The sequence below is a fragment of the Strongylocentrotus purpuratus genome, unplaced genomic scaffold (assembly GCF_000002235.5).
Source record: "Strongylocentrotus purpuratus isolate Spur 01 unplaced genomic scaffold, Spur_5.0 spur5_scaffold_20, whole genome shotgun sequence".
Taxonomy (NCBI): Eukaryota; Metazoa; Echinodermata; class Echinoidea; order Camarodonta; family Strongylocentrotidae; genus Strongylocentrotus; species Strongylocentrotus purpuratus.
The window spans coordinates 6,413,128-6,423,809 of record NW_022145606.1 but is presented as its reverse complement, the minus strand read 5'-3'; positions in this window follow the sequence as shown (position 1 = coordinate 6,423,809).

The window sequence follows — 10,682 nt, the reverse complement described above, 5'->3', positions numbered from 1 at the left end:
ATTTATGTACTTTAAAACCAATCACTATTATTAATCACGATGTCTATCCACTTGAAAAAAAACTATTTTGTACAACAAAGATTATCCGATAACAGATAAACACTTGGGATTAAAAAAGATTTTGTGTTGAATGTTTTACTACGCACCTGCACTCACTGCATGTGTAGTATGGGAAATTTCTTAAAGAAAAAGATTGCACTAAATGTTTGCATAAAGATAAACAATACACATAGGTATACAAACTCGTTTGTATACTTACGTGTACGTGCCTCTCCAAAATAAGAACCGATAATGATGATAATAACAATTAAAAAAACAATAATAACAATTATTTGCAAAGTGCCAGTTGCCGCCAGATAGGGATGTTCATGGTGCTATACAAATAAATTAGCTTAAACTAAGTTAAAAGAAAATTAAATACATGCAGACATAGCTCCATATGCATACTGAGGTTGTTTTTAATCTATATCATTTTAAGCTGAACGAACCAAAACATAATATGCTGGGTATAATTACTTTGACAGTACGGATCAATCCAGCCTTCATGGCATTGTCCCTTGCAAACACCCCTCTCCGTTTCGCAAGCCTCTGGAGCACAATGACATTGCTGAAGACAATCCAAACCAAAGGTACCCCCTTCACACTCTAAAATATAATTAAACAAAAGCGTAAGGTCACATATTAGAAACAAATGGTAAAACAATCGTACTGTATTAACAACAATTTTAAACAGTAGAAAGCAAAGCCCTGAGTAATTTGTCCTGGAGTGTAATGGAAGCGTGTTACACCAAAATCAAACACGTTTCCATCAAATGATGTTAAATAATTATATTCCCATCTTGATTCCTCCTAATTCAAAAAGTGTTTACATAAAGTTTTCACTCCGGACATGATCACTTACGTCAACCATAATACAAAACCTTCTTGTGCTCTCTCGAATTTGCAATCACCATATTTGTCATGTCTTCAATTTGTGTTAAGGCCCCACAAATAAACAGTTTGTCTAAAGCAAATCAAATATGGCTTGTTTTGGACAACTATGTGATCAATATTTGAGACTAAATGATGAACGTAGATATATTTTGCATTTTGTCAACAGCATATCAAGATTCTAGGTACCTGATTGGTCAGAACTGCAGACATAAATTTCACCACTGACTGCTGTGCAGGAAAGCAAATATATATTTATATATAGATACGCATAAAGTTAGCAATGGATACACGCAGTTAGCAAACACCCTTATTTCACAATGGCAAACTTTACCTCCATAAATGCTTTGTCAAGATATCTTTTGGGTGAATCCACGCAATTATTAAGATATATTAAACAAATATTTACTGCGATTTCTTTTAACTCACGATTTAAAAATATACTACATGTAACATGTAGCTCTTCGGTGTTCTCGAGACTGCACTATGCCCTTCAATTTGTCTCGGGGCACAGTACAGTTTCAAGATGACTTTGGGCGTATAGTCACCATAGTAACCATGCCTTTCGAGAAAGTCAATATTTGTCTACTAGAATCCCCCTGCACAGTAATTATTTTAATAATGTATTTACGATCCCATCACTATGAAGATATATGTGTTTGATATAACAACTGCACATACAAGTACTTATTAGTGTTCATACATGTGTACTTACAAACAAAATACCATGTGTGTCAAGCACGCTGTACCATTCATGTATGGACATGTTGTATTTATTCTGGAGATAAATAAATAGGAATTGATATGGAAAATTCAACACCCTTTATTGAAAATGGTATTTTACCTTGACATTTGACCTGGCCACTGCGTACTTTGTATCCTAGAGCACACTTCTGCTCAGGGCACTCTCCAGTCTGTTTATCCCATGGTTCATCATTCAAGCAATAACATTTATCAGTGCATTGAGATCCAAAGTAACCAGCTTGACATTCATCTGGAACTGAGGATGATAAGAAAATATCTTAAAATCACAAGTAGCAAGTACTACAATCAAATAATATTACCTCATCAAAACTAGTTTGTTGCCTAACAAATATGTATCTAAATTATTTGTATTATCGATGTCAATTACTACACATTCTTTAAAAATTTAACAGTGCATTCACTAAATATATGTGTGTATTTTAAGAAGAAAAAATCTTCTCCTCTATTACAAAACATGATATGGACCTTGAGCAGATAGGCCTGGTGCTAAACAAGATATCCTATAATGTCGTCCATTCGTCTGCTACTACTACTACTATTACTACTACTACAACTAATAAAAATAATAATGAAAATGAATTATATGGGATGAGTTGTTAGAAAACACAGAGTAGGTTTGTCTACAAAAAATAGAAAATACAATAACTTCAAATTGACCCATTGTCAACTGAATTATCCTTTTCCACACGGGTATAATACAGGAGCCATCGAGTTATGTAGGCAATGGGGTTAACAAATAAAAAAAAAATATAAACAAAATATATATATTATATAGCTGCAGTGTACATGCATCTTATTTGGGGATAGCATGTATGTAATATTATATTGATATCATTGCTGACCATGACTTACTTTGACAGTTATCCCCAGACCAGCCAGTCTCACATCCACCTGTACAATTTCCACTATAAATATTACATGATGAACCTACTGCACAGTGACATGTCTGGGTACATCCTGGACCATATGTATCATGAGTACATACTGTAATAAAATTCAAAAAAAAAAACAAGGATTAACAATTACAATACATTCATCATAAAGAAATGTTGTGCATTTTATAATAACCCCTATTTTTCCTTTTTGTTCTTTTGTATACTTCTTCTTAATTCCCTCTTTCCTTCTACTTCTTCCACTTCTTCTCTTTCTCTTGTCCTTATTCTCCTCTGAGTTGCGCCTGGCCTCACTCATGAATCCAGCCATTTTGTGGTATATGCTTTTGATATTCTAAGAAAAACTTGAAATTCCGAGATAGTAGATGTTTCATAACTTTGAGGCCTATATATTTTCACTATTAAAACTTGAGCAACATTAAATGCCTTTCTGAGTACTTACGTGTTGTACATGCAAGACCATGAGCACCAACGTCACATGAACATCCATAAGGATCAGGTAGGCAAAAGAGTTTCCCATGGCATTGTGTGGGAGTATCAACGCTATATGAACATTGAAACTCGCAGTTAATTCCAAATCGATTTCCACTATCAGTTCTACAAACTGGAAAAAAATGTTGCATTGTTGAATTAAAACCTTATAGACTTTAATAGGAAATGAGATTTTATGAGATAAATTTTAAATATAGTTGCTTTCCTGTAATCTCCTTTGCAAATTACCGATGGTGTCTAATGATTCATGAACATAATAGTTTTTACTACATTGAAAATAACCCTCAAATACCATGGATAAAAAATAATTGTCGATCATAAGCATTAATCTTATTGAGACATATTTTTGGACATTATTTATATATTTTGTATGGTATAAAGGAATAAAAAGGAGAAGAAAAAAAATATTTTCCCTGCTGTATCTTATTTCACATTTTTTTAATTTAATGATTAACTTGATGTATATACATATGCTGTGGTGTACATGGAGAATAATCCGCAGCTCTGGTAGAGAGGTTTACTTCACAAATACAAAGTCACCTTACGTTATATAACCGACTGATAATAGTACATGAGAAATGTTACATTATAACAAATCACAAAAAAAAGGTGGTAAATCACATTAATCTGTGACGATTCCTTGTCAAATGAATAAGTACTAGTACATATATACAAATGGTAAAAGACATGATGTATAACACTATTTTGATTTCTCTATCTTCTCGTCAGGTAGAAGAAAGACATACTTGAAATGAATATGTTGAACAGATCCACATTACTCTGTTCAATTTCAATTGAATAAGACTATAAATATTTTCCTCAATTAATCTATTAAGAGATAAAACAAAATAAACATCGTTCCACATGGAGTTCTACAGACCTACTTACCTTCTAAACAGTTCGGGCCCTTGAAGATGTTAGGACAGATACATAGACCAGACTTGGCATTACAGACTCCACCATTGTAGCATTTATCACAGATACCATAACACTCAGGGGGACCCCACTTACCAGCATGGCATTCTAATATGAGATAGAAAGAGAGAAAAGAATCACGTAAATACATGTCACTTTAAGATAACATCATAACAAATATGATAATGAATAGAAAATAAGCAGGGTAAATAAAATGGAAGTAGACAGTTGAAAAGTTGTTTACACAATAATGTTCTCGAACGTAGACCTATATCATTGGCTATGTCACGTATTTTCAAATCACATAACAGATCATGACTAGCTATACACTGGAATATTATCATTTGAAGCTTCATGAATTTTTTGAACATTTTTTTGCAAAGTGAAAAAGCTGTCTATCATACAGTAATATGCCGTTCCAAAAGATCACACTTCAACATTATCTACAAGAATACTTTAGGCTATCATTGTTCAGAAATGTTCACATTATTTGTTCATAAATAATGAAATATAAAAGAAAACGTAAAGATCTTCATCCACATGTGAATTGCACAATCCAATGAATCTTTTGGCAAAATATGAAGCAATAACTTATACATATTCGTAACAATCAATATTATATTGGATAAGAAATAACCCCTCTCAGAAAACCGAATGTGATATAAACAGGAATACACTTAAAATGTACCTCTGACGATGAGTCTGTATAGTCCTCCTCTACTTTGATGCCTCTCGTTATTATAGTAGATCTCATAGAATCCTTGGTCTGATGTCTGGATTGGGTTTGGGAAGCTGATCTGAGTCTGCCCACCAAATGACGTAAGAACCTCACTTCCATCTTTCATCCAAGTAATCGCGTTGTCACTCGCATCGGGATCATAACGTCTAGTCATGTTGATCATCACTCCGGTGTCATTCACATTGACTGTCTTTGTAAAAAATCCATCGCTTGATATGAATTTAGCTGTCGAGAGAGATAATAATAATTTAACCAACCAAGAAATCGTAAACTTGCATACATTACACGTAGCACCTACGGGATACGCGCACTGTATCCATTAACTCACTATAGGAAACCAAATGCTTTTATAAGACTTTGCTTTTATTCGTTTTACTGTTGATATTCATCAATTACAAGTTTAGATAATTTCCAAGATTTCCAAGACACGGCAAAAAGTCTGGCGCATGTCCTAATTGAAATATATGGACTTTCCTTTTACCATTTGAATGTATATAAACATCATGAACATAATAGGGGTAATTTCAGGCTCTACTCGAAACCGCGCACGCTTTGCATAAAATAATAATTTCGTGCTATTTCAGTTTTTTTTTTTTACAGTTTCCTACCCTACAATGTCTAGATTCATTCACATTGTACATGTGAATTATCGAGTTTTTTTTGTGGATAGATCGATCCATTTTAATAAGCATTAATCGCCAACGAGTGTGAAAGTGTCATAAGCGGAGCCATTTTATTGAATCACTCTCGCTCCTGATCCTCAGTTGACCGTCTTGTGGTTTAAACTATCTGCTGTACGCAAAATATTTCCACAGCAGCACATCATTTTCAATCCGGATTAGAAATAAACTATATCAAAAGAAACTACACATAAAATGTCATCACCGAAGATTACATTATTATTATTAATATTTCCTAATTATTTCCTATTATTATTATTTCCTAATCTTATAGAGAGTTCTATAATGATATTACCATCATATCGTTGGAAAAACGTAGTGACTCGTGTAACATCTCGTTCTAGTTTAGAAGCCTCACAGTAGAAAGGACCGAAACCATCTCTATCCCATCCATCTCCTGTAAGGAAATCTACCCTTCTGATGAATTGATTTTCATGCCAGTTGTATGGTTCATCTTCTGGTGGTGGTCTGTCTGTTGTTATAGGTGCGGATCGACCAAATGATAGTGAAGCATTTATATCTGGTTCGCTGCGGTAGCATTGATACTCTAAACGGTTAGCTGTCTCTACTTTAGTGTATCCTATGGTCAGCACTGTGATATGAACAACCTCACCTGGAATACCGAGAGAGAATTTAATTTGTTGACAGTATAAATCTGTATTCATTTTCTTTTCCCATATGCATTTTGGACTTAAAACCATCTAGTAAGTTGTATGTACTATATGACAACATGACACTCAAACAGTCACACAACTGTATTATAATCTAAATCTAAATAAATTGAAAGGCATATATAGAAACAGGAATGGTGAGAGTAAGCCCCTTTTGGAAAACTAACGTTTCAATTAAGAACGGAGAATTAAATATCAACATTATGTTATATTTTATAACGCTTGCACAGATCCACCAGGCAATGTGCTCTATGCGCTCCTGTATAACCCACTTTGGCTATCGATTTCGGTGCTCACAGCATTCAAGGAATTATATTTTACCGGTACAACACCAAGGTGGAGAGTGGCTAATGTAATTAAATTTTTAGCCAACGGGGCTCGATCCCACGACATTCGACTATCCAGTCATGTGTTTGACCCACTCGACTACGACTTCATACGCTTTTCATAGAAAAGGATCACTCATGTGTATAACAGTGATGAATCCAATATGAACATTTAGTTTAATTCCATTTTTATCAAACCAGTTAATGATCATGTTTGAGTTACATTAATAGATAATTCCTTCTTTATTCATTCGCTTTATTACAGTAAGGTGCGGATTCAGGCCGGGGGGTGGGGGGGGGGGGCAAAGTCGGCCCGTCCCCCTCTCTTTTTGGCGGCTAAAAACAAATATTAAAAAACAAAAAGCATACAATTAGGCGCTGCCGTCGGGAAAAGGAGGGAGGAAAAATGAGAGGAAAAGAAAAGAAAATAAAAGAGGGAAATGAAATGGAAGAAAAGAAAGGAAAAGGAGGAAAGTGAAGAGAAAGAGAAGAAGAAAAAAGAAAAAGAGAAAGGAGAGGAAATACAGAAAAAGAAAAGAAAAAAAAAAGGTAAAGGAGAAAAGGCCAAAAAAAAAAGAAGAAGAAAGAAACGGGGGAAGAATGAGAGCAGAGAGAGCGGTGTAAAAGCATGATAGAGGAGGGGTGGGGTAGAATAGAGAGAGGGAGAGAGAGAGAGAGAGAGGGGGGATGGGGTCGTTGGGTGGAGCCATCTCGTCGAGGAAGCAAGAAAGATACGCATATGTATGTTGCTGTGTCGGTCAACCTGTGTCGGTATTCTCGCTCGAACCTCGTGTACTAAATCAATGCAGAAATTTTAACTCGGTGAGAAGTATAATGTCTTCGGCCGCGAAATATTTTTTTCCCCACGAACTGTGACTTTTTATCCGCTGTGATGACTTCGAGAGAAACTTTAACTATAATACTTGTATTTTCTCGAAGTTTCACTAGTAGCTATTAAAAGTCAGTGTCGATTAGCATTGTCATTTCAACCTTACTATAACATCAGCTACAAAAAAAAGGGGTTAAAAAATCGCGTCATCAAGTTTCGAACCCGAGATATTTGTGTACAAGCTCTTCGCTCTTTGCTATCACGCCACCCCGAAAGGTTGCACAAATCGGTTGCCCATTTTTAATATAGCTACGATGCTGTCTAGTCTTTACGAAATAAACCGTATATTTATTAGGTCAAGGACAATGACCATGTGCGCATGCGCAAGTATAGATAGTTCGTAGGAAAATTAGCCCCCGGCCCCGGGTTTATAGGGCTAAATTTGTAATCATTGGCACAATGGCAGTAAGGTAATTTGTCAGTAAGGTTTCTATTTTGTCAGTAATGTGTGGACTCTATACCCGCCACCCCCTCCCCCACTGTAATCTAGTGACGCCCCTGGACGGACGACATCGTTGTCCCGGAGGCCATTATTTATCCCCGGACATGAGTTCCGCAGTAGTTCAGCACAATTTGTGTAAAAAGCATTTCAATCTAGTGATTTTCATTAAGTGTTTCATTCATCACGAACCATTAATAGTTTTCAAATTTGTCTAAACTCATTTACAGCTGTTTCATGCGCAGATCTTAAATACACGAGTCTTGGTGTTTATCTCTTCCGCTGCTCCTTTTTGTGCATACATTATGAAGTAACATCAAAAATATTGCGTCACTTTAAAGGGATCGTTTAACGATGTTAAATCTAAGATACACGGTCCTACATGTTATCAGTGTCTGTGATATGGTGTAATATTAACCCCTAAAAAAAAATCGCGCTTCAAAATGATCAAGAAGTGCCTCAAAAAAGTAAAAATCTTTGAGTGACCGGTTTTACCATACTCGTTTTCCCCAATAGACTGTAGGGTTATGAAAAACCGTTCGGCGAACGGTTTTCAAAATGTGTTATTCAAATCATTAATATCTTGATAATCAGACAGGCGATCGGCTTGTAAAATTCATGGAGTTCCTGACTGACCTAAAGGTTTATAATTATCATTGCAGCATGAGCTAAATCAAGGATTTGAGACAAAGTTACCGGATCCCTTTAATTCGTGTTGCGTAGAGCTGGATTTATACTCGGAACGCAAGCGTTTTGAAACATAGATCGTGTTACCACTGACCACCAGCCGCAGTTTAATTTACACTCACTAGCTCAAACTGTAGACGGCCATAGAAACGCAAGGTAACGCTCTCAAAGTCGATCTATTCCAAGTAATCTTGAGGAGGTAAGCGTTTGTAAGCGTTTTTATATCGATCGATCGATCGGCAAGCACAAGAAAATACCGTTGCGTTTCAACTAACGCTTGCGTTTCGAGCAAAATTCAGTCTAGTCTAATGGACGGTTAAAATGAATTAAATGATTAATATTGTGAAACTCCAAATCCTTCATTGTAAGTATTCGCAAATTTCATGCATGTTGGAGCTTATAATCATAAACTGTGTTTCTTTTCTTGAGTCACCTGCACAAGCCGCAATATGTTCGGCGTAAAAACTGGAAAAATATACTTTGTTGACAGTTCTTAGGTAAACCGCACCTTAAACAAAGAAGTCACATGTATATATGCTTGCATGACCATCATGACATTTTCATAAAACCATCGTCTCGGTGGAGATCACCATACTACGAACAACACCACACACCAAGATAGACTTGAATGGATGATAGCTACCAGTGGCGTAATGAGCAAAAACGTTTGGGGGGGCTGACAAAAAAAAATCCGAATCACCCCCCCCCACTCTAACATGCAGGCCCCGCTGAACGTTTCTCAAAGTGGGGTCTAGGGGCAAAGCCCAGGTGGGGTTCAAGAGGCAAAGCCCCCGAAGGTCAAGGGGTATGGGCATCAGTGGCGGATCCAGGAATTTCTTACCGGGGGGGGGGCACAAAATGGCATGGGGGTGAAATATATGTAAAACGATGAAGCGACAGAACGAGGCTTTAACGGCGAGGGAGCGGAGCGACCAAGGAGGGGGGGGGGGGGGTCTCGGAGGGGGTTCTGGCCCCTCCCAGAGTAAGAAGCATTTGCAGTTTTAGAACCAAATTAGACGCATTTTCAAGCACTTCCTGGAGTAATATGGAGTAAAATTGCTTTCTCCTACCCCTTCCAAGAGTAGGGAGCTTTGCAATTTGAGAACTACATTTGGCGCATTAATGTCCACCGGCACTTCATGGGAAAAAAGAGGCCTTCTGATTGGTTAGAAGTTAGAGAAAAGTGATCTGTCACGTCGTGAGACGTTGTATAAATTATGCTTTGATGCTTTAACCCTATAAACCCGGGGCCAGGAACTAAGTTATTTTTCAGTTTTTCCCCTCCCGCGCAGAGCGTGGAAGCTTTAACACTTCATTAAATTATTAGAGAAAGAAGACGATCCGTTGTACTGTTCTCTACTCTTAAAGCTTGTTTCTCCCCTCCCGCGCAAAGCGCGGAAGCTATGACGTTTCATTTAATTATTAGAAAAAAAAGACGATTCATTGTCTCGGTCCCGACTCTTAATCCTTGTCTGAATTCAGTCCCCCCCCCCCCTCCCGCGCTAAGCGCGGAAGCTTTGACGTTTCAAAAAATCATTACTCTTAATCCTTGTCTGAATTCATTTTCGCTCATTCCCCGGGAAGCGCTGAAGCTTTCACGTTTCATTAAATTATTAGGGAGAGAAGACGATTCGTTGTATCGTGTTCTTGTCTGAATTCAGTTTCCCCCCTCCCCCTCCCGCGCGAAGCGCGGAAGCCTTGTCACTTCATTAAGCTATTAGAGAAAGAAAACGATCCGTTGTACCGTTCTCGATTCTTAATTCTTGTTTCGCCCCTTCCGCGCGAAGCGCGGAAGCTATGATGTTTCATTTAATTATTAGAGAAAGAAGACGATTCGTTGTACCATTCTCGACTCTTAATCCTAGTCTGAATTCAGTTGCCCCCCCCCCCCGCGTGAAGCGTGGAAGCCTCGACGTTTCATTCGATTGTTAGAGAAGACGATTCGTTGTCCAGTTCTCGACTCTTAATCCTTGTCTGAATTCAGTCCTCCTCCCCCGCCCGCTCGAAATCAGGAAGCTTTGACGTTTCAAAAAATTATTACTCTTAACCCTTGTCTGAATTCATTTTCGCCCACCCTGCGCGAAGCGCGGAAGCTTTCACGTTAAATTTATAGAGAAAGAAGGCGATTCATTGTACCGTTCAACCGTTCTCGACTCTTAATCCTTGTCTGAATTCCGTTCCCCCTTCAAGTTTCATTAAATTATTAGAGAAAGAAGACGAATCGTTTTATTGTGTCTTTGTCTGAATTCAGTTCCC